The sequence below is a fragment of the Anopheles maculipalpis genome (assembly GCF_943734695.1).
Source record: "Anopheles maculipalpis chromosome X unlocalized genomic scaffold, idAnoMacuDA_375_x X_unloc_1, whole genome shotgun sequence".
Taxonomy (NCBI): Eukaryota; Metazoa; Arthropoda; class Insecta; order Diptera; family Culicidae; genus Anopheles; species Anopheles maculipalpis.
In genome coordinates this window covers 137229-162010 of record NW_026060413.1, presented here as the reverse complement: position 1 = coordinate 162010, position 24782 = coordinate 137229, and the positions used below count along the sequence as shown (strand labels likewise).

Genomic DNA, 24782 nt, shown 5'->3' with positions numbered 1-24782 from the left:
CCCCAAAGCGACTATCTGGCTCCATCCGGGTATCAGCCAGAGGACGGCTCAGCTCGGGCGCGACGGCCCCGATGATGTCAGCCAGACAAGAGGTCCTGCTCACCAGACGCATGACTAGAAGCTCCTTGCCGGCCGTGCCAGCCCTACCAATAGCGGAAGCTACCGCACCTTTGAAAACGTCAAAGGTTGGATGGGGCCTGGCAGGGCAGGCAAGTCTTGAGCCGGTCATGGAGAGGGGAACAGGGCCGTCGGTTGCGTCCGTGGCCGGTCGCAGCTTGGAGGCCTTCCTCGAGCGGTACCCTGCTGGTGCTAGCCCCGTTGACCCGGTGGAGAGGGCGATTGCGACGCTGACCGGCTTCGTCCGTACAATACGCGACGGACAGAAGACTAGAGCCCAGTCTGTTCTGCCGAGGAACTGGGAGCCTGTCATCAGAAAGGTCCTGAATACGCTCGCAACAGTAACTGAGAACGTGACGAACGACAAAGACGCTACGGCAACGACGGACATTCCCAAGTCACCGCCATGTGCAGACGGACCTCGGAGTCCCACGGCCGAACCGGTTGAGCGGCAGCTTGCGGGTAGTGAGGGCGAGGTGGCAGAGTCCTCCCTCGTGGAGACCCAGCCATCCCCCCAATCTCCCGTAACGCAGCTTTCTCCCGGAACCACCGATGCGAAGGCTGAGGAACTGGCGCACATGACGGTGCTGCTCTTGGAGGCCAACAAGCAGCTTTCGCTGCAGTGGGACGCCTACATTAAAATGACCAAGGAAATCGAACATGGACAAACACAGACGGTAACAGCAACAGACAACCCAGAAACAATACAAACTACACACACAAACAAACCAAAAAACACACAAGACACAAACATAGACACACTCCCGACAATCGCAAACAAAATGACAAAGACACAAACGGAAACAAACACCAAAACACAAACAATCACAAAGACCACAACAACATGCGACAGCCAAATGGACACCGCCACGACCACGGACACACCCTCGACCCTACCCCCCACCAACAACGCGACGGACCAACACACAAACACACAGCCAAACAAAAAACGCAAACGTCAACGCAAACCAAACAAACAAAAGACCACGGACAACGAAAAGGACCAGGACAAACTACAGGAACCGACACCCGAATGGACGAAGGTGGTTAGCAAGTCAGCAAAGCGACGGGCACGGAAGAAGCAGCGGAAGCAGGAGGCAGCAGCACCTGATGCAAACCAGCAGCAGCAGCAGCAGCCGAATCAACCGCAGCCACCGAAACAACCGAAGCAACGCGCACATCGGGTCCAGAACGCGTTGGAATTGGAAGCAATTAATGACGCGACACTGGGCGAGATACTGCGCATCGTCAACAGGAAGCTGGGGGACGACAAGAAAAAGGTGCAGCGCGCTCGGATGAACTTCCAGGGGAACCTCCTACTGGAACTTAACTGCGAGAGCCACACCGAGACGCTCGAGATGTGGAGAAAAGTGTCCAGCCTACTGGAGGGCAAGGCTAAAGCCCGACCACGGACCCCCACAACTCGCCTCACTTGTACCAATATTCCCCCAAGCTGCGACAGTGAGGAGATTGCGACGGACCTGAGCGCAGCCCTGGGGGTGGCGATTGATGCCGACCAGATAACGACCGTAAAAACCAACTACGGCACGCTGGTCGCATTCTTCGGTTGCCCTGAGGTGGCCGTGACCGACGACGTACTGCTCAAACAGCATGTAGTCGGTCTCAGCCAGTGCTGCAGGCTGAAGAAGGTGGAGGCCAAACGACAGTGCTACCGGTGCTACGAATTTGGCCACATCGCCATGAAATGCCGCGGAAAGGACCGGTCCGGCAGGTGTCCTCGGTGTGCGGAACTTAAACACACAGGACCATGCACTGAGGAGCGGAAGTGTCTCGTCTGCAAGGGCCCGGAAGCAATTGGCCACTCGTTTGGACAGCGCAGCTGCCGTCAAGTAGTTGGAATAAGTATACGGCCTCCTCAAAAATAGTATACTCCAGCAGAACGTCAACCACTGCCGGTTGGCGCAGGACATGCTGCTGCAAACCGCCCGACAGGAAGGATGCGACCTGGTGCTGATCTCCGATCCATATCGGATCCCGGAGAACAACGGCAACTGGGTAGCGGACCCGACGGGCAAAGTTGCGGCAGTATCGACAGGACGATACCCCATCCAGCGCATCATTGAGAATCGGCGAGATTGTTTCGTTGTGGTCGAGATGCGCGGGATTGTGTTCTGCTCCGTGTACCTACCTCCAGTGGGTCCCGATTCAACGGTGGAAGATTTCAGACGCAAATGGACCGAGATTGCGTCAGTTATTCCACGGAACCGGGACACCGTGATCGGCGGGGATGTCAACGCCTGGTCTGGAGCGTGGGGAATGGAACGCAGGCACAACGATGGAGAACGAGTGCATAGGGGAGCGGTGGTGATGGACGCTATGGCTTCGCTGGGGCTGGTCCTGTTGAACCGGGGTAACCGGCCAACCTGGTGCAGCAACAATGGCCGTAGCTCCATCGTCGACGTTTCCTTCTGCAGCCCGTCGCTCCTGGGGGACAACAACTGGCGAGTCTGCGACGAAAATCCAAGCGACCACAACACCATTAAGTTTTCGGTCGGAAGGACGACGGCGCAGCGCAACCAGGGACAGAACGACAGACAACAAACAACGGAGAGTAGATGGGCGACCCGGTTTTTCAACAAAGAACTATTTGTTGAAATGTTCGGGTCGCTGGACATCCATAACCGCACCCTCTTGGCGGACGAGCTGACGCAGGCAATGGCCACTGCTTGCGACGCGACAATGCCGAGACTGCCCGCAACACGAGGAGGACGGCGATCGGTATACTGGTGGAACAGTGAGATTTCCCAGCTACGCCGTACTTACATCGGGATGCGGAGAAGACTCAGGAGAGCGCGAACGGACGAACAGCGACAAGATCGACGGCCAGCATACACAGCGGCGAGAGCAGCTCTGGAGCAAGCGGTTAAGCGGAGCAAAAAAGAGCACGCTGAACAACTTCCGGAACAGCTGGGTCCGCACGGATTCGGACCAGGCTACAAAATTCGGAAGCAGGCGTGGGAAGGTGCCCGCGTACCGATGGAACGGGACCCAGCGAAGCTACAGCACATCGTCGGGGAACTGTTTCCGGTACAACCGCCCATGGAGTGGCCCGCAATAGAAGCAGAGACAGGACGGACGGACGAGGACACGGCTAGGGATTTAGTCACCGAGGACGAGCTGTTGGGCATTGCAAAATCGCTCAACCCACAGCGTGCCCCTGGAGACGATAATATCCCAAACGTGGCCTTGACAGCGGCGATGACGGCATTTCCACGCGTCTTCTCGAGAACGTTCCAGCACTACATCAATTCCGGCCACTTCCCCGATGAATGGAAGAGGCAACGGTTGGTGCTGTTCTCGAAGGCCGGGAAACCACCGGGTGAATCATCGTCGTACCGGCCGATCTGCCTGCTGAGCGTCCTGGGAAAAGTTTTGGAGCGACTTATACAGCGCAGACTTACGGAGCATCTCGATGCGACGGGCGGTCTCGCTGATGCCCAATACGGATTCCGGAAAGGACGCTCTACTATGGACGCCATCAACAGGGTGATCGCCAACGGAAAGGTTGCGCTGGATAAAAAGCGCAAGGGCGACCGACTGTGTGCAATGGTGACAATCGACGTGAAGAACGCCTTCAACACGGCCAACTGGACAGCGATTGGAGCAGCTCTGCAGCAAAGAAACACGCCATTGTACCTCCAGGCGTTGCTGCGGAACTACTTCGTCAATCGCACGCTCCACTACGAGACGGACGAAGGAATGGTCTCGTTACCAGTGACGGCAGGTGTTCCGCAGGGTTCGGTTCTAGGGCCAACACTGTGGAATGTCATGTACGACGACCTTCTACGTCTGGAGCTGTCCGGGAAGCGTGCGGACATCATTGGATTTGCGGATGATGTGGCGTTCACCCTTATCGGGAGGGACCCACAGGAAATCAGCAACCATGCTACGAGGAACCTGGAGAGGATCGAGCGTTGGATGGATGCAGTGGGTCTGAAGCTGGCCCATCAAAAGACCGGCTACATGATCTTCTGCACGCATCACAACCCGCAAGTAGGTCAACTACAAGCGGGTGGACACACGATCACTTCCACGGAATCGCTCAAGTACCTCGGCGTCGAGCTCTGCCGCAAGCAGCACTACGGCCGGCATTTGGAGAAGGTCTGCACCAAGGCAACGCGTATCGCAAATGCCTTGACCGCTCTGATGCCGAACAAGTGCGGCCCCAAAAGCAGCAGAAGGAGAGCCCTGGTTAACGTTGGGAACAGCATTGTCCGTTACGCGGCACCATCGTGGGGACGGACACTACTACACAGAGATATTCATCGCACAACCGTTCAGAGGACACACCGCACAGGAGTACTCCGAGTAGCCAGCGCCTTCCAGACGGTGTCCTACGATGCAGCTTGCGTGGTCGCAAGTACTATCCCGCTAGTCCTCCTCCTAGAGGAGGATATTCGCTGCCATGAAGACAAGGTAGTGAGGGGATATACTGGACCAGACATACGAAAGCGACGCAGAGAGGAGACCATGGAACGCTGGCAACAACAGTGGACAGCCGGAGCAGAGCAGCAGGGTTCGCCGGGGATGAAGACGAGGAGACTTATCCCGGACATTATGTCCTGGGTAAATCGTAAGCACGGAGAAATTGATTTCTTTCTTTCCCAACTCTTTACAGGGCATGGGTTTCTCCGGAGCTACTTCGTCGAGAAAGGCATCCTCGACGGTTCGCCAAACTGCCCGGTGTGTGAACATGACGTGGAAGATGTCGACCACGTAATGTTCCACTGTCCGCGGTTTGCTCGGATCCGACATGAGATGCAGCAGCAGAGCCACACCCGCCTGACGATGGACAATCTGGCGGCGGAAATGTGTGCCAACCGTGACACATGGGAAGCAGTCCGGACTGCCGCTCGGACCATCTTCAGAAACCTCCAAGTGAGGTGGAATGAGGAAAGTCCACCAACGGCAAGACGGAGGCGACAACAACGACGGCGGAATACGGAACAACCAAGGTAGCAATAGCTGCCGCCGTAACCGCATACAAAGGACTATACTACAACGGAAGCAGCAGCAGCAGCGACGAGTAACCAGAGCAGCAGCAGGAGCTTAGACCCAGCCGGGAGTAACGGCTACGGACGGACGGGTCTGAGCAGCAGCAGCGGAAAGGAAGGCACGAAGCAGCAGCAGCAGCTGAGTCAACAAGGACGAATGACGCAGCAACCGCGCGTCAACGGGATGAGTGCATTGCACAAACGAACCTGCATGGAGTACTACGCACATCAGCGCATCGGCAGGTTTCGGATCAGGTCGAGGAGTGGTTTAGTTGGGTCGCATCGGCTGCCGGGTCCGCTTCACGGGCCCAGCGTCACGATGAATCCCACATACCCCATCTGGAGGGTTGGTCTGTAGCCGCAGACCACCTTCCGAGATGGGGACCTTTTGAAGGTTCCCTCCCCGTTAACAAAAAAAAAAAAAAAAAAAAAAAAAAGGTAGCCAAATGCCTCGTCATCTAATTAGTGACGCGCATGAATGGATTAACGAGATTCCCTCTGTCCCTATCTACTATCTAGCGAAACCACAGCCAAGGGAACGGGCTTGGAAGCACTAGCGGGGAAAGAAGACCCTGTTGAGCTTGACTCTAGTCTGGCATTGTAAGGCGATATAGGAGGTGCAGCATAGGTGGGAGAGTTCGTCTCGTGCGGGCTCGCCTCTGAGATACCACCACTCTTACTGTTGCCTTACTTACATGATTGGGTGGAACAAGCGCGGGCCTCAGGTCCGGGTCGTTGCTGTTACAAACTCCCTCGCCGGGAGCGTAACGTGCGGCTCGCCTGCAGTTGCCCAATGCGCCGTGTTTCTCGCTCAGCGTCCAGCCATGTCGCTGGGAGGTGCCGCCTGGGGGCTGTGTGGTGTCGTAGCATCGACGCTCGTCGTTTCACCGCTTTGCCGACCGTGAGCCGGGGCCCGCAAGGGTCAAGCACGCGTACGTCGGTAGGCGCGTGGCCGTCGCTGCGTTCGTTCGTTTGCGCCGCCCGCACTTTCGCTCTCGGGTTCTGGTGCCGCCCGGCTCGAAGACATCTGGGCAGACCTTTCGGTCCACGTCATGGACAGTGCCAGGTGCGGAGTTTGACTGGGGCGGTACATCTCCAAAACGATAACGGAGGTGTCCAAAGGTCAGCTCAGTGTGGACAGAAACCACACGCTGAGCATAAGGACAAAAGCTGGCTTGATCCCGACGTTCAGTACACTCCGGGACAGCGAAAGCTTGGCCTTACGATCCTTTTGGTTATAACGAGTTTTTAGCAAGAGGTGTCAGAAAAGTTACCACAGGGATAACTGGCTTTTTTTTTTTTTTTTTAAATAAGAATTTTTATTGAAATCTATCTATTATATGCCTCAACAAAAATCCACACTCCACCCCCTAACCGTTGCCCCGCGAGGGTTTTTTGGCCAGGGTGTATATGCAAAATAGCATCGCGCATTTGTAACTTACTCTAAACGTTTCTTATCATATTTACAAAATTTATCCCTTCCTGAATTCATTCCAAGCTTCGAGTGCCTGTCGAAGGCCGCCCACCATGGCTTCAAAGCCCTTCGTACTCTCATTGCGCCCCTTTTAATCAACGTGCCGCTGTTTCTGCCTCCGTTGCCGCGGCTGCTTCAGCGGCAGAGAGGCCACCTGGTCGATTGCTGATATGCTGCTCTGGAGCTGCTGACGGAGAATCGTCCTCTTCGTCGCTGGACGAATCCGCGCCCTCGCCGTACAGCCATGCCAGGGAGGCCACAGTCCTTCGCCTCTCCCTGAATCTCGCGACTCGCTCGCGAATGGCTGCCCGGCGCGCAGCTGTTGTCGGCGATGGAGGTGGTGATGGGGGCCGCCCACCTCGCTGTAACTCCCTCGCTCTCGCCCGTGCCGCGTTCCTCGCAACGTTCCGGCGCTGGTTACGAGCGACGGCCACCGAGTTGTCAGGGAGGTGTGCGGCTGACGGCTGGCCCTGCGCAGCCAACAGCTCCCTTTCCGCGTTCCAACCATCCTGGAGCTCGTCCGTGACGCCGGCGACGAACTCACAGATGCTGCTCCAACGTTCCGGGCTCTCGAGCAGAGCGGCAACGAGACCTTCGGGGGTGATCTCGCTCGTACTACCCGCCTCGAGCAGCCTTCCGCGTTCAGTGGCGAACCTGGGGCAGCTGAAAACGGCGTGTTCCGCCGTCTCAGCGACGCCAGGACATCTGGGGCAGTCCGGGGACGACGTGAAGCCCATCCGGCACAGGTAGTCACGGAAAAAACCGTGACCGGACAAAACCTGCGCCAACTGGAACGTCACGTCTCCGTGTTTCCGTGACTGCCATGTCCTCACGTCAGGTATCACTCGATACGTCCACCGAGTGAACCGACTGGCGTCCTCTCTAGCAGCATCCGCGTCCCACTGCTGCTGCCACTGCCCGTAGGTACGGTCGCGCTCCATGCTCTTTACACTCGCTCTCGAGTGTTCGTTCGCAGGATCCTGCAGACGTTGATGCACCCTGCTGTCCTCCTCGATCAGCAGGCATATCGGGATGAGACCGGCCAGCAGCACGGCCGTCTCTCCCCTCACCGTCCGGAAAGCCCGACACACCCGAATGGCCGTCGTTCTCTGCACACGCTGCACCAGTCTGTGACACTGTTGCAGCTGCAATCCCTCCGACCATACTGGGGCCCCGTAGCGAAGGATGGAGTCCGCAACGGCCGCCAGTAGTCGGGCACGTGACGATTTCGGGCCACTGTGGTTCGGCATGAGGCGCGTGATGGCTTCCGCAACCCTCATGGCCTTCGCTGCAACCTGCTGAACGTGCGGCAACCATGACAGGTGGTCGTGCAACCAAACTCCAAGATAGCGGATGGAGCGCTGGGATTGCACGACCACTCCCCCGATGTTGATGCTGACGACCGGATGACGCTTCAGGGTGGAGATGAGCGTCATTTCCGTCTTCTCCGGAGCCAACGAAAGACGGTTCCGGTCCAGCCAGGTCGTGATCGCCGCGATGGCGCGTTCAGCAGTTGAGGAAGCGGCTTGGGGTGTCGTTGCGGAGACCAAGACTACAAGGTCATCGGCGTAGCCAATAACCTCGGCCCCCTCAGGCAACTGGACACCCAGGACCCCGTCGTACAGCACGTTCCACAGCGTGGGTCCCAATATGGAACCCTGTGGAACTCCCGCGCTGATGCTGCGCTCGACGGGACCCTCGCTGGTGTCGATAACCAGTCGCCGATCCTCGAAGTAGCTTTTCAGCATCCTCTGCAGCGACGACGGTACCCCCTTGTCCCTCAACGCGCTGGCGATGGCCTGCCAAGGCGCGGAGTTGAACGCGTTGCGGATGTCCAGGGCAACCACCATCAGGCAGCGCTTGTCTCGGGCATTGGTACGATGAAAGGACATGGCCTTCCTGCCCGCTTCGACAACACGCTGGATCGCACTGATGGTGGATCTGCCCCGCCGGAATCCGTACTGTTCGTCCGATAATCGTTCCGCATCTGGTTCCTCCAGGAACTCGTTCAGCCGGTTAAGGATTAGGCGCTCCAACACCTTGCCGAGTGCATCAAGCATGCACAGCGGCCGGTAGGAGGAGCTTTCCCCGGGAGGTTTGCCAGGCTTTGGCAGCAGCACCAAGCGCTGCCTCTTCCAGGGCGCTGGAAACGCACCCCGGTCCAGGCAGTCCTGATACAAACGGACGAAAACCTCCGGGTACTTCCTAATTGCCGTCTTAACCGCAGCATTGGGGATACCGTCCAATCCAGGCGCTTTCCTGTTCGCCATTGATCCCACGATGCTAAGCAGCTCGTCCGCGGTAACAGGGGTCAGCGATGTCCTCTGCTCCTCGGTGTCCGCACTCGGCAATTCGGAGTCCGGCCAGACAACAGGCGGATGAGTTGGAAACAGATCGTTGGCAATCTGTTCCAGTACGGCACGGTCTGTCTCCGGTGGCACAAAGCTGCCACGAAGGCGAGACATTACCACCCGGTAACCGGCCCCAAACTCATTGGTCTCCGCCTGTTGTATCAGCTCATCAAGCTGTGCACGCTTGCTGGCCCGGACAGCCTTCTCCACTGCTCTCCTCGCCGACCGATGATGTGCGGCCACGGCACTGCGCTCCTGCAGATCGGTCGTACGAAGCATTCTCTCGTGCACAGCCGCACACTCCTCCCGAAGACGCAGAATCTCCGGGGTCCACCAGAAGAGGTCGCGATGGGGGTCACGATGTGACACGGTGACGCGCTCCATCGTGTCGTCGCATGCATCGAACATGGCGGCGACCATCCCCTCCTGGCTCACGGCTCGCTCCGGGAATCCGGCCGTCTGGAGTGCAGCTGTGAATGCCTCGACCGAAAACTGCGTCGTCTTCCATCTACGGCCAGCGTGCCGGAAAGTGGTGGACGACGTTGAGGACCCCTGTCCCCGCTGACGATGATGCTGCTGCTGCTGCTGCTGCTGCTGCTGCTGTTGCTGCTGCTGCTGCTGCTGTTGCTGATGCTGCTGCTGTTGCTGCTGCTGCTGCTGCTGCTGCTGCTGGTGCTGGTGCTGCTGCTGTTGTCGCTGCTGCTGGTCACGAGTTGGAGGCCCCACGATGAAGAAGATATACCGATGGTCCGATGCCGTGTAGTGGCACGCAGCGGTGTCTGCTGCCACCTCCCAAGTGTCCGGACGAGCGATGGATGCGCTCGCAAAAGATACATCCACGACACTGGGAGTGGCGACTCCGTTGCCCACGAATGTCGGGACCGAGCCTTGGTTCAGGATCACAAGGCCCAGCTGCCTGACGGTATCAAGCAGCTCTTCACCGCGCCAGGTAGAACGCTGGCTACCCCACTCCTCGTTCCAGGCGTTAAAATCGCCTGCCAAGACGATACGCGGGTGAGGTTGGGCCTCCAACTCCACCGCCTCCAGTAACTGCTCGAACTCGCTGGTGTTGAGACGCGGAGGGGCGTAGCAGCTGATGTAAACCACCCCTCCGATCTGCGCTGCTGCCAATCCGGGCATGGCACAGCGCCAGACCCGCTGGATTGGGAGATGGCCGGTCGCCACCACAGCTGCTCCCCCCGACGAGTCGACCGCCCAGTTACCGCTACCATCTGGAGGCCGGTAAACCTCCGACAGCAACAGCACGTCGGCCCGCTTTGTGCGGGCTGTCTGCAAGGCCAGGTCCTGGGCGATGCGTCCACCACCCAGGTTGGCCTGCATCACCCGCATTACGCCCGCCATTGCAAGTTCTGGGGGCACGATGAATGGCCCACGCGATGGGGCCCCTGGCAGAATATGCACTTAGCCGCCGCGGTGCACTGGCTGATGCGGTGGCCTACCTCGCCACACTGCAGGCACTGACCCGACCGGTCAGTGGGGGCACGACAATCTCGCGCCAGGTGCCCCGTCAGTAAGCAGCGGAAGCAGCGCTGAAGATCAAGCGGCTTCTTCGGGACCTCGCGGATGCCGCTTACACACTGGCACAGAGTAAGCTTCTGGCCAATCAGAAGCCGAGCCTTTCCGAGTGGAAGCCGCACTCGAGCCCGCTTCGTGCCATCGCGGAGCTCCCACAGCTCGACCCGCGCAATACCCGGCTCCGCTCCTAGCTGCTGCTTGATGGCAAGCTCCACGTCGCTCTCCTGAGCCAAGGGGTCGACGTTTGTGACGAGAACTTCTCCCATCTCCGTCACGACCCGGGCCACGCCATCCTCGCCGAGCGCCAGCTGAATGCGGCGAGCCAGCTCTGCGCTGTCCACGTTCTTGCGCAGCGGGACTATCAGATGGCCTTGCGCGGTCCGACGCCCCATCCCGATGTCCGCCCGGACGTCCTGCAGCTCCTGAGACGTACGTAGTTTAACGTACATCTCCGTCCAGGTTTTGTTCGCACCCGGAACCACCGCGATGCGGTCAGGTCGTACAGGACGCCCCTTGGACTGCTGCTGATGTTGTTGCTGCTGCTGCTGCGGACGCTGCTGCTGCTGCTGCTGCGGTGTGCGAAGCTGCGGTGGCACGTATCGCTCGCCTCGCTGCTGTTGCTGCTGCTGCTGCTGCTGCGGCTGGTGGCATTGCCGCTTGGACGAGCGGCCTTTCACCACCGTCGTCCAGAGCTGCTGTTGCTGCGGCTGCTGCTGCGGCTGTTGCTGCTGCTGCTTCTGCTGCGGCTGCTGTTGAGGCTGACGCTGCTGTTGCTGCTGCTGCTGCTTCTGACGCAGCTGCTGCTGCTGCTGCTGCTGACGCTGCTGCTGCTGCTGTTGCTGCTGCTGCTGCTGCTTCTGCTGCAGCTGACGTTGCTGCTGCTGCTGCTGCTGCTGCTGCTGCTGCTTTTCTCGCTGTCGCTGCCTTTGCCGCTGCAGACGCTTCCGGGCAGACTCCCGGTTACTGCCGTGTATCGCCGCAGTTTGCAACTCGAGCACTGAACGAGTGCCCGTGCGCAACAACTCGTTTTCGCGTCGAAGTGCTGAGTTCTCCTCACGGCAAGAACGCAACTCCTCCAGCGCGGTTGTGAGCTGGGCGGCGATACTTTGCAGCTGTGCCATCAGCAATGCCCAGCTTCCCGCGTCGATGGTCCCACCAACTGCCTCCGGAGCAGGAGATGCCGATGGTGTTAGCACTAAGGCTGTTGGTTGCTCCAGCTCCATGACCGCCTCCCCTGCTTCGCGCCCCGACGTCGCAATGATGGTGTTATTCATTTCATCTTCGTCGCTGGAGTAGCAAAGCTCCATCGTGGGCGTGGCCGGACGCTCATACACTGGTGGCTGGGTAGCCACCACCGACCCTTTTCTAGGCCGTAATTTATACGGCGCACTCATAAGCGAGTAATGGGTCTCGCCTACTATCCCCTGCGGCTCTGGATCAGCTAGCTCCGCTCCTTCCCCCGGAAAACTCACGGAAACCCTCGGAGAAACAGGTTTTCCGGCTCCAGGGGGGTGGTGGTAGGTGGGAGCGGGGCGGGGTGATGTTTTCTACCTTCCTTACTCCAAGCCGCGTCGCTGGACACCCAACTTCGTACTATCCGGCCGGAAAATGGTGCCAGGCAAATTTGACTTTTCCGGCCGAAGTCGGGAAATCCAGGTTCTAAAGATGGGGATTGATGGAAATTTCCCTAACGAGCAACTTTCTCTTCCACACAAGACCGCTATCTCCCTTCCTTCCCCGGGAAAACCGCGGAAAACCGCTTAAAAACCGATTTTTCCGCTTCGGGGGGTTGGTAGGTGGTGGGGGTAGGTGGGAGCGGGGCGGGGGGGTGTGCGTTCGCTTCCTATCGTTGAGCTGCGTCGTTGGACACCCCACTTGCCCGGGTTCAGTTGATAGTTTGGAAAGGGGGGCTGCCCGGAAAAACCCTATTTTCCAGGGGGGGGTGGGGGGAAATCCTTGCGGGGGGGTATTCTCCTTTAAAATCGGGCTCCGTCCCCCATATAAACCCCTATCGGGAAAAGCCCGGTTTTCCCGTGAGGGTCGGAAAACTCTTCAACCGGTGGCTTTTCCTGGCTGTAGCGCCCCCTGGTGGTGGAAAATCGGTCGGTTTTCCAGGGGGGTGGGTGGGGGGGGTCCACCCGAACAACTCCACCGAAGACCCCAAGACGCTATCTCCCTTCCTTCCCCGGGAAAACCGCGGAAAACCGCTTAAAAACCGGTTTTTCCGCTTCGTGGGGTTGGTAGGTGGTGGGGGTAGGTGGGGGCGGGGCGGGGGGGTGTGCGTTCGCTTCGTACCGTTGAGCTGCGTCGTTGGACACCCCACTTGCCCGGGTTCGGTTGATAGTATGGAAAGGGGGGCTGCCCGGAAAAACCCTATTTTCCAGGGGGGGTGGGGGGAAATCCTTGCGGGGGGGTATTCTCCTTTAAAATCGGGCTCCGTGCCCCATATAAACCCCTATCGGGAAAAGCCCGGTTTTCCCGTGAGTGTCGGAAAACTCTTCCACCGGTGGCTTTTCCTGGCTGTAGCGCCCCCTGGTGGTGGAAAATCGGTCGGTTTTCCAGGGGGGTGGGTGGGGGGGGGTCCACCCGAACAACTCCACCGAAGACCCCAAGACGCTATCTCCCTTCTTTCCCCGGGAAAATTGCGGAAAACCGCTAAGATAACCGGTTTTACGGCTCCGGGGGGTTGGTGGGTGGTTGGGGTAGTTGGGGGCGGGGCGGGGGGGTGTGCGTTCACTTCGTACCGTTGAGCTGCGTCGTTGGACACCCCACTTGCCCGGGTCCAGTTGATAGTTTGGAAAGGGGGGCTGCCCGGAAAAACCCTATTTTCCAGGGGGGGTGGGGGGAAATCCTTGCGGGGGGGTATTCTCCTTTAAAATCGGGCTCCGTGCCCCATATAAACCCCTATCGGGAAAAGCCCGGTTTTCCCGTGAGGGTCGGAAAACTCTTCAACCGGTGGCTTTTCCTGGCTGTAGCGCCCCCTGGTGGTGGAAAATCGGTCGGTTTTCCAGGGGGGTGGGTGGGGGGGGGTCCACCCGAACAACTCTCCCGAAGACCCCAAGACGCTATCTCCCTTCCTTCCCCGGGAAAACGCGGAAAACCCGTTTGTGAGGGTGTTTTTCCGCTCCAGGGGGTGGTGGGTGGGTGGGAGGGGGGCGGGATGGTCACTCCCAGTTTCCACTTACCGAGACGCGTCGATGGAGGGGTCGCACGCCCGGATCGGTTAACTGGCCGGCCGAACCTCCAAAAAGCGGCCAGTGGGCCCGCCGGGAACTCTCGGGAAACCAGGGCGGACACTCTGAACAACCCGTCCGAACACCGGGTGCTCCGCACAAAATGTTCCGTCCGGGTGTTGGTGGTACAGGGACCAGTTTTTAACGGTTTTTAACGGTTTTTAACGGCTTTTTTCACACACACGCCGCCATTTTCGGAAGGCGAAAAACGGCGTCCTTTTTTGGTGCGAAACTTTGCCGCCCTGTAACTCCGCCAGTTTTCACTCGATTGTCTTGATACTTTCTGGAATTGTTCTCCTCCAAGAAACGCACAAATCTTTGTATGGCGGCTCTCTTCTAGCTCTTAAGCTACACTGGCTATTTTAAGTTCAATTTTCACTTTTTAATCACTCACATATCACTGAACTCCATTCTTTTCAAAGTTTTTCCTTTTCAAAAACATGCGGCACACTGGCCCGCTTCTTTTAAGACCTCATTTGGCCCGATCGGTCCACTACTTTTCTTAATATTCGCGAAAAACCATCCCGCGAAAAACTCCCTCAATTTTCCGAATTTTCCGGAAAAACTCGGAGGGGGGGCGTAGGACCAAGATCGGGGGCCGCACACGTAAATTCACCACCCTAACTATTGTATTCACTGAATAACACGAAAAAATTTTTCCTCACGGAGCACAGCACAGGCACGTCTGCTCACTTCGGCTGACCGATCGCAACTACAGGGATAACTGGCTTGTGGTCGCCAAGCGTTCATAGCGACGTGACTTTTTGATCCTTCGATGTCGGCTCTTCCTATCATTGTGAAGCAAAATTCCCAAAGCGTAGGATTGTTCACCCTTTCAAGGGAACGTGAGCTGGGTTTAGACCGTCGTGAGACAGGTTAGTTTTACCCTACTGGTGTGTGCATTTGTGCTATCTTAACGGAATTCCTGTGCAGTACGAGAGGAACCACAGGTACGGACCACTGGCTCAATACTAGTTCGACCGGACTTTGGTATGACGCTACGTCCGCTGGATTATGCCTGAACGCCTCTAAGGTCGTAACCAATCCGAGCTGATAGCGCTTCAAACCCCCATAGGCAATCGTAAGCTAGCGGGCCTAACAACCCTCCGAGATACGCTGGCGCTGCCTCGCAGCCTGGCGCCTCATCCCCGCTTCTAGACTTGGCCGCATCGCGCAGGGTCGCACCGCACGTGTTAGTACCTGACCATAGGGAACACTGGTGGCAGCTGACCTCGCCGACCGTGGACTTGACTAGTTTCGATGCCTACCGACCGCCCGCAAACGACGGGACTTCAGGCTGGGAGCTGCGAGTTGTAGAGATGCGTTCGCATCGATCCTCTCAGGCGACCCATGCTTGGTGGTGTATTCGTGTGTACTGTCGCACCTTTCCGGGTGTGTTCAGTATGCACGATGAATGAGTTGGAAAACGAAAGACAGAGAGAGAATTCAAATGTTACTGAGCATATAAGCGAAGAGTGTGTGGGTTCATAAGAATGTTGATCATATGCAGTTGATACCGGTACGGGTCCGTCATTACTCCTCCACGGAGTGATGATCGGTTTGCTTGAAGGGGGCAATACGCATCGTTGACTTACCTACGGGTAACCCGCTTACGAGTGGGTCGATTGCTGTCGGGGCAAGCAATCGGGTTAGCGCCGTATCCGGATATAGAGAGTAGTATGGGGTGATAATGATTAACATGTCGAGTGATGGCTGCACCTCCTAGTGGAAAGTTCAAACGTGACGGTTGCTTCGCTACGGGGTACTAGGTACCTCTTAGAGGAGCAATGGAGTATGGAGTCCAAATTGAATGTTTGGACTTCAAAAATTTCTCTAAGTCCGGTACTTAAATCCCTCGGACATAAACTCACAAAATACATGTTATTGCATTAAAAATTTTGCTAACCTAACAAGAGATGAAGGCAAGTCGAATTGGTTGGTCGGAAACCAAAAATATCACTAAGTTCGGGACTTGGGTACAAACCGAAAGTTAATATGATGTCCCTGAACATGCATATAAGTTCGAGTATTGATATTATAAACCTAACAAGAGATGAAGGCAAGTCGAATTGGTTGGTGAGAAACCAAAAATATCACTAAGTTCGGGACTTGGGTACAAACCGAAAGTTAAAATGATGTCCCTGAACATGCATATAAGTTCGAGTATTGATATTATAAACCTAACAAGAGATGAAGGCAAGTCGAATTGGTTGGTCCGAAACCAAAAATATCTCTAAGTTCGGGACTTGTGCGCAAACCGAAAGTTAATATGATGTCCCTGAACATGCATATAAGTTCGAGTATTGATATTATAAACCTAACAAGAGATGAAGGCAAGTCGAATTGGTTGGTCCGAAACCAAAAATATCTCTAAGTTCGGGACTTGGGAGCAAACCGAAAGTTAAAATGATGTCCCTGAACATGCATATAAGTTCGAGTATTGATATTATAAACCTAACAAGAGATGAAGGCAAGTCGAATTGGTTGGTCGGAAACCAAAAATATCACTAAGTTCGGGACTTGTGCGCAAACCGAAAGTTAAAATGATGTCCCTGAACATGCATATAAGTTCGAGTATTGATATTATAAACCTAACAAGAGATGAAGGCAAGTCGAATTGGTTGGTGAGAAACCAAAAATATCTCTAAGTTCGGGACTTGGGTGCAAACCGAAAGTTAAAATGATGTCCCTGAACATGCATATAAGTTCGAGTATTGATATTATAAACCTAACAAGAGATGAAGGCAAGTCGAATTGGTTGATAAGAAACCAAAAATATCTCTAAGTTCGGGACTTGGGTGCAAACCGAAAGTTAAAATGATGTCCCTGAACATGCATATAAGTTCGAGTATTGATATTATAAACCTAACAAGAGATGAAGGCAAGTCGAATTGGTTGGTGAGAAACCAAAAATATCTCTAAGTTCGGGACTTGGGTGCAAACCGAAAGTTAAAATGATGTCCCTGAACATGCATATAAGTTCGAGTATTGATATTATAAACCTAACAAGAGATGAAGGCAAGTCGAATTGGTTGGTGAGAAACCAAAAATATCACTAAGTTCGGGACTTGGGTACAAACCGAAAGTTAAAATGATGTCCCTGAACATGCACATAAGTTCGAGTATTGATATTATAAACCTAACAAGAGATGAAGGCAAGTCGAATTGGTAAGTAAGAAACCAAAAATATCTCTAAGTTCGGGACTTGTGCGCAAACCGAAAGTTAAAATGATGTCCCTGAACATGCATATAAGTTCGAGTATTGATATTATAAACCTAACAAGAGATGAAGGCAAGTCGAATTGGTAAGTAAGAAACCAAAAATATCTCTAAGTTCGGGACTTGGGTACAAACCGAAAGTTAAAATGATGTCCCTGAACATGCATATAAGTTCGAGTATTGATATTATAAACCTAACAAGAGATGAAGGCAAGTCGAATTGGTTGGTCCGAAACCAAAAATATCTCTAAGTTCGGGACTTGTGCGCAAACCGAAAGTTAATATGATGTCCCTGAACATGCATATAAGTTCGAGTATTGATATTATAAACCTAACAAGAGATGAAGGCAAGTCGAATTGGTTGGTCCGAAACCAAAAATATCTCTAAGTTCGGGACTTGGGTGCAAACCGAAAGTTAAAATGATGTCCCTGAACATGCATATAAGTTCGAGTATTGATATTATAAACCTAACAAGAGATGAAGGCAAGTCGAATTGGTTGGTCGGAAACCAAAAATATCACTAAGTTCGGGACTTGTGCGCAAACCGAAAGTTAATATGATGTCCCTGAACATGCATATAAGTTCGAGTATTGATATTATAAACCTAACAAGAGATGAAGGCAAGTCGAATTGGTTGGTGAGAAACCAAAAATATCTCTAAGTTCGGGACTTGGGTGCAAACCGAAAGTTAAAATGATGTCCCTGAACATGCATATAAGTTCGAGTATTGATATTATAAACCTAACAAGAGATGAAGGCAAGTCGAATTGGTTGGTGAGAAACCAAAAATATCACTAAGTTCGGGACTTGGGTACAAACCGAAAGTTAAAATGATGTCCCTGAACATGCACATAAGTTCGAGTATTGATATTATAAACCTAACAAGAGATGAAGGCAAGTCGAATTGGTAAGTAAGAAACCAAAAATATCTCTAAGTTCGGGACTTGTGCGCAAACCAAAAGTTAATATGATGTCCCTGAACATGCATATAAGTTCGAGTATTGATATTATAAACCTAACAAGAGATGAAGGCAAGTCGAATTGGTTGGTCCAAAACCAAAAATATCACTAAGTTCGGGACTTGGGTGCAAACCGAAAGTTAAAATGATGTCCCTGAACATGCATATAAGTTCGAGTATTGATATTATAAACCTAACAAGAGATGAAGGCAAGTCGAATTGGTTGGTCAGAAACCAAAAATATCTCTAAGTTCGGGACTTGGGTGCAAACCGAAAGTTAAAATGATGTCCCTGAACATGCATATAAGTTCGAGTATTGATATTATAAACCTAACAAGAGATGAAGGCAGTCGAATTGGTTGATAAGAAACCAAAAATATCACTAAGTTCGGGACTTGGGTACAAACCGAAAGTTAATATGATGTCCCTGAACATGCATATAAGTTCGAGTATTGATATTATAAACCTAACAAGAGATGAAGGCAAGTCGAATTGGTTGATAAGAAACCAAAAATATCTCTAAGTTCGGGACTTGGGTGCAAACCGAAAGTTAAAATGATGTCCCTGAACATGCATATAAGTTCGAGTATTGATATTATAAACCTAACAAGAGATGAAGGCAAGTCGAATTGGTTGGTCCAAAACCAAAAATATCTCTAAGTTCGGGACTTGGGTGCAAACCGAAAGTTAAAATGATGTCCCTGAACATGCATATAAGTTCGAGTATTGATATTATAAACCTAACAAGAGATGAAGGCAGTCGAATTGGTTGGTAAGAAACCAAAAATATCTCTAAGTTCGGGACTTGGGTGCAAACCGAAAGTTAAAATGATGTCCCTGAACATGCATATAAGTTCGAGTATTGATATTATAAACCTAACAAGAGATGAAGGCAAGTCGATTTGGTTGGTGAGAAACCAAAAATATCACTAAGTTCGGGACTTGGGTGCAAACCGAAAGTTAAAATGATGTCCCTGAACATGCATATAAGTTCGAGTATTGATATTATAAACCTAACAAGAGATGAAGGCAAGTCGAATTGGTTGGTAAGAAACCAAAAATATCACTGAGTTCGGGACTTGTGCGCAAACCAAAAGTTAATATGATGTCCCTGAACATGCATATAAGTTCGAGTATTGATATTATAAACCTAACAAGAGATGAAGGCAAGTCGAATTGGTTGGTCCAAAACCAAAAATATCTCTAAGTTCGGGACTTGGGTGCAAACCGAAAGTTAAAATGATGTCCCTGAACATGCATATAAGTTCGAGTATTGATATTATAAACCTAACAAGAGATGAAGGCAAGTCGAATTGGTTGATAAGAAACCAAAAATATCTCTAAGTTCGGGACTTGGGTGCAAACCGAAAGTTAAAATGATGTCCCTGAACATGCATATAAGTTCGAGCATTGATATTATAAACCTAACAAGAGATGAAGGCAAGTCGATTTGGTTGGTGAGAAACCAAAAATATCACTAAGTTCGGGACTTGGGTACAAACCGAAAGTTAAAATGATGTCCCTGAACATGCACATAAGTTCGAGTATTGATATTATAAACCTAACAAGAGATGAAGGCAAGTCGAATTGGTAAGTAAGAAACCAAAAATATCTCTAAGTTCGGGACTTGTGCGCAAACCAAAAGTTAATATGATGTCCCTGAACATGCATATAAGTTCGAGTATTGATATTATAAACCTAACAAGAGATGAAGGCAAGTCGAATTGGTTGGTCCAAAACCAAAAATATCTCTAAGTTCGGGACTTGGGTACAAACCGAAAGTTAAAATGATGTCCCTGAACATGCATATAAGTTCGAGTATTGATATTATAAACCTAACAAGAGATGAAGGCAAGTCGAATTGGTTGGTCCGAAACCAAAAATATCACTAAGTTCGGGACTTGGGTGCAAACCGAAAGTTAAAATGATGTCCCTGAACATGCATATAAGTTCGAGTATTGATATTATAAACCTAACAAGAGATGAAGGCAAGTCGAATTGGTTGGTCGGAAACCAAAAATATCACTAAGTTCGGGACTTGGGTACAAACCGAAAGTTAATATGATGTCCCTGAACATGCACATAAGTTCGAGTATTGATATTATAAACCTAACAAGAGATGAAGGCAAGTCGAATTGGTTGGTCGGAAACCAAAAATATCACTAAGTTCGGGACTTGTGCGCAAACCGAAAGTTAAAATGATGTCCCTGAACATGCATATAAGTTCGAGTATTGATATTATAAACCTAACAAGAGATGAAGGCAAGTCGAATTGGTTGGTGAGAAACCAAAAATATCTCTAAGTTCGGGACTTGGGTGCAAACCGAAAGTTAAAATGATGTCCCTGAACATGCATATAAGTTCGAGTATTGATATTATAAACCTAACAAGAGATGAAGGCAAGTCGAATTGGTTGATAAGAAACCAAAAATATCTCTAAGTTCGGGACTTGGGTGCAAACCGAAAGTTAAAATGATGTCCCTGAACATGCATATAAGTTCGAGTATTGATATTATAAACCTAACAAGAGATGAAGGCAAGTCGAATTGGTTGGTGAGAAACCAAAAATATCTCTAAGTTCGGGACTTGGGTGCAAACCGAAAGTTAAAATGATGTCCCTGAACATGCATATAAGTTCGAGTATTGATATTATAAACCTAACAAGAGATGAAGGCAAGTCGAATTGGTTGGTAAGAAACCAAAAATATCACTAAGTTCGGGACTTGGGTACAAACCGAAAGTTAAAATGATGTCCCTGAACATGCATATAAGTTCGAGTATTGATATTATAAACCTAACAAGAGATGAAGGCAAGTCGAATTGGTAAGTAAGAAACCAAAAATATCTCTAAGTTCGGGACTTGTGCGCAAACCGAAAGTTAAAATGATGTCCCTGAACATGCACATAAGTTCGAGTATTGATATTATAAACCTAACAAGAGATGAAGGCAAGTCGAATTGGTAAGTAAGAAACCAAAAATATCTCTAAGTTCGGGACTTGGGTACAAACCGAAAGTTAAAATGATGTCCCTGAACATGCATATAAGTTCGAGTATTGATATTATAAACCTAACAAGAGATGAAGGCAAGTCGAATTGGTTGGTCCGAAACCAAAAATATCTCTAAGTTCGGGACTTGTGCGCAAACCGAAAGTTAAAATGATGTCCCTGAACATGCATATAAGTTCGAGTATTGATATTATAAACCTAACAAGAGATGAAGGCAAGTCGAATTGGTTGGTCCGAAACCAAAAATATCTCTAAGTTCGGGACTTGGGAGCAAACCGAAAGTTAAAATGATGTCCCTGAACATGCATATAAGTTCGAGTATTGATATTATAAACCTAACAAGAGATGAAGGCAAGTCGAATTGGTTGGTCGGAAACCAAAAATATCACTAAGTTCGGGACTTGTGCGCAAACCGAAAGTTAAAATGATGTCCCTGAACATGCATATAAGTTCGAGTATTGATATTATAAACCTAACAAGAGATGAAGGCAAGTCGAATTGGTTGGTGAGAAACCAAAAATATCTCTAAGTTCGGGACTTGGGTGCAAACTGAAAGTTAAAATGATGTCCCTGAACATGCATATAAGTTCGAGTATTGATATTATAAACCTAACAAGAGATGAAGGCAAGTCGAATTGGTTGGTGAGAAACCAAAAATATCACTAAGTTCGGGACTTGGGTACAAACCGAAAGTTAAAATGATGTCCCTGAACATGCACATAAGTTCGAGTATTGATATTATAAACCTAACAAGAGATGAAGGCAAGTCGAATTGGTAAGTAAGAAACCAAAAATATCTCTAAGTTCGGGACTTGTGCGCAAACCAAAAGTTAATATGATGTCCCTGAACATGCATATAAGTTCGAGTATTGATATTATAAACCTAACAAGAGATGAAGGCAAGTCGAATTGGTTGGTCCAAAACCAAAAATATCACTAAGTTCGGGACTTGGGTGCAAACCGAAAGTTAAAATGATGTCCCTGAACATGCATATAAGTTCGAGTATTGATATTATAAACCTAACAAGAGATGAAGGCAAGTCGAATTGGTTGGTCCGAAACCAAAAATATCTCTAAGTTCGGGACTTGGGTGCAAACCGAAAGTTAAAATGATGTCCCTGAACATGCATATAAGTTCGAGTATTGATATTATAAACCTAACAAGAGATGAAGGCAGTCGAATTGGTTGATAAGAAACCAAAAATATCACTAAGTTCGGGACTTGGGTACAAACCGAAAGTTAATATGATGTCCCTGAACATGCATATAAGTTCGAGTATTGATATTATAAACCTAACAAGAGATGAAGGCAAGTCGAATTGGTTGGTAAGAAACCAAAAATATCTCTAAGTTCGGGACTTGGGTGCAAACCGAAAGTTAAAATGATGTCCCTGAACATGCATATAAGTTCGAGTATTGATATTATAAACCTAACAAGAGATGAAGGCAAGTCGAATTGGTTGGTCCGAAACCAAAAATATCTCTAAGTTCGGGACTTGGGTGCAAACCGAAAGTTAAAATGATGTCCCTGAACATGCATATAAGTTCGAGTATTGATATTATAAACCTAACAAGAGATGAAGGCAGTCGAATTGGTTGATAAGAAACCAAAAATATCTCTAAGTTCGGGACTTGGGTGCAAACCGAAAGTTAAAATGATGTCCCTGAACATGCATATAAGTTCGAGTATTGATATTATAAACCTAACAAGAGATGAAGGCAAGTCGATTTGGTTGGTGAGAAACCAAAAATATCACTAAGTTCGGGACTTGGGTGCAAACCGAAAGTTAAAATGATGTCCCTGAACATGCATATAAGTTCGAGTATTGATATTATAAACCTAACAAGAGATGAAGGCAAGTCGAATTGGTTGGTAAGAAACCAAAAATATCACTGAGTTCGGGACTTGTGCGCAAACCAAAAGTTAATATGATGTCCCTGAACATGCATATAAGTTCGAGTATTGATATTATAAACCTAACAAGAGATGAAGGCAAGTCGAATTGGTTGGTCCAAAACCAAAAATATCTCTAAGTTCGGGACTTGGGTGCAAACCGAAAGTTAAAATGATGTCCCTGAACATGCATATAAGTTCGAGTATTGATATTATAAACCTAACAAGAGATGAAGGCAAGTCGAATTGGTTGATAAGAAACCAAAAATATCTCTAAGTTCGGGACTTGGGTGCAAACCGAAAGTTAAAATGATGTCCCTGAACATGCATATAAGTTCGAGTATTGATATTATAAACCTAACAAGAGATGAAGGCAAGTCGATTTGGTTGGTGAGAAACCAAAAATATCACTAAGTTCGGGACTTGGGTACAAACCGAAAGTTAAAATGATGTCCCTGAACATGCACATAAGTTCGAGTATTGATATTATAAACCTAACAAGAGATGAAGGCAAGTCGAATTGGTAAGTAAGAAACCAAAAATATCTCTAAGTTCGGGACTTGTGCGCAAACCAAAAGTTAAAATGATGTCCCTGAACATGCATATAAGTTCGAGTATTGATATTATAAACCTAACAAGAGATGAAGGCAAGTCGAATTGGTTGGTCCAAAACCAAAAATATCTCTAAGTTCGGGACTTGGGTACAAACCGAAAGTTAAAATGATGTCCCTGAACATGCATATAAGTTCGAGTATTGATATTATAAACCTAACAAGAGATGAAGGCAAGTCGAATTGGTTGGTCCGAAACCAAAAATATCACTAAGTTCGGGACTTGGGTGCAAACCGAAAGTTAAAATGATGTCCCTGAACATGCATATAAGTTCGAGTATTGATATTATAAACCTAACAAGAGATGAAGGCAAGTCGAATTGGTTGGTCGGAAACCAAAAATATCACTAAGTTCGGGACTTGGGTACAAACCGAAAGTTAATATGATGTCCCTGAACATGCATATAAGTTCGAGTATTGATATTATAAACCTAACAAGAGATGAAGGCAAGTCGAATTGGTTGGTGAGAAACCAAAAATATCACTAAGTTCGGGACTTGGGTACAAACCGAAAGTTAAAATGATGTCCCTGAACATGCATATAAGTTCGAGTATTGATATTATAAACCTAACAAGAGATGAAGGCAAGTCGAATTGGTAAGTAAGAAACCAAAAATATCTCTAAGTTCGGGACTTGTGCGCAAACCAAAAGTTAATATGATGTCCCTGAACATGCATATAAGTTCGAGTATTGATATTATAAACCTAACAAGAGATGAAGGCAAGTCGAATTGGTTGGTCCAAAACCAAAAATATCTCTAAGTTCGGGACTTGGGTACAAACCGAAAGTTAAAATGATGTCCCTGAACATGCATATAAGTTCGAGTATTGATATTATAAACCTAACAAGAGATGAAGGCAAGTCGAATTGGTTGGTCCGAAACCAAAAATATCACTAAGTTCGGGACTTGGGTGCAAACCGAAAGTTAAAATGATGTCCCTGAACATGCATATAAGTTCGAGTATTGATATTATAAACCTAACAAGAGATGAAGGCAAGTCGAATTGGTTGGTAAGAAACCAAAAATATCACTGAGTTCGGGACTTGTGCGCAAACCAAAAGTTAATATGATGTCCCTGAACATGCATATAAGTTCGAGCATTGATATTATAAACCTAACAAGAGATGAAGGCAAGTCGATTTGGTTGGTGAGAAACCAAAAATATCACTAAGTTCGGGACTTGGGTACAAACCGAAAGTTAAAATGATGTCCCTGAACATGCATATAAGTTCGAGTATTGATATTATAAACCTAACAAGAGATGAAGGCAAGTCGAATTGGTTGGTAAGAAACCAAAAATATCACTAAGTTCGGGACTTGGGTACAAACCGAAAGTTAATATGATGTCCCTGAACATGCATAT

At 50.0% G+C, this 24782-nt stretch overlaps 1 pseudogene; it reads right to left on the bottom strand.

The window, feature by feature from the left end:
* Nucleotides 1-387: 387 nt before the first annotated feature.
* On the bottom strand, nucleotides 388-1298 carry LOC126566481 (uncharacterized; annotated as a pseudogene).
* Between the last annotated feature and the right edge of the window lie 23484 nt (nucleotides 1299-24782).